The sequence below is a fragment of the Limulus polyphemus genome, unplaced genomic scaffold (assembly GCF_000517525.1).
Source record: "Limulus polyphemus unplaced genomic scaffold, Limulus_polyphemus-2.1.2 Scaffold7298, whole genome shotgun sequence".
In the NCBI taxonomy this organism is placed as follows: domain Eukaryota; kingdom Metazoa; phylum Arthropoda; class Merostomata; order Xiphosura; family Limulidae; genus Limulus; species Limulus polyphemus.
The window spans coordinates 42,820-43,318 of record NW_013672908.1 but is presented as its reverse complement, the minus strand read 5'-3'; positions in this window follow the sequence as shown (position 1 = coordinate 43,318).

The window sequence follows — 499 nt, the reverse complement described above, 5'->3', positions numbered from 1 at the left end:
AGCTGTTTTCCATGAATGCTGCAAGTTGTTTGGCATAAGAAAGACCAGGACAACGCCACTTCACCCACAGTCTGATGAGATGGTAGAAAAGTACAATTGGACACTTGGACAGGAATTGACAAAGTTTTGTAATAGCCGCCAATATGACTGGGGTGTCTTACTCCCTCCACTGTTGATGGCCTATAGAACAGCAGAGCATAAAACCACTGGATACACTCCAGCAATGCTGATGTTTGGTCGGGAACTTCGGTTGCCAGTGGATCTGTTAATATGACGCCCATCTTATGAAGAGTTGCCTGAAAATGTGTCAGAGTTCGTGTAAGTGTTATCGGAAAAGATGGACGATATTCACCATCAAGTGCGTTCAAACTTGAAAACGTCTGCTGATTCGATGAAGCTATGTTATGATAAGAAGTCTACTGAAGTCAGCTTTGTGCCAGGAGACAAGGTGTGGTTGTATAATCCCAGGAAGACCAAAGGGAAGTCTCCTAAGTTGTCA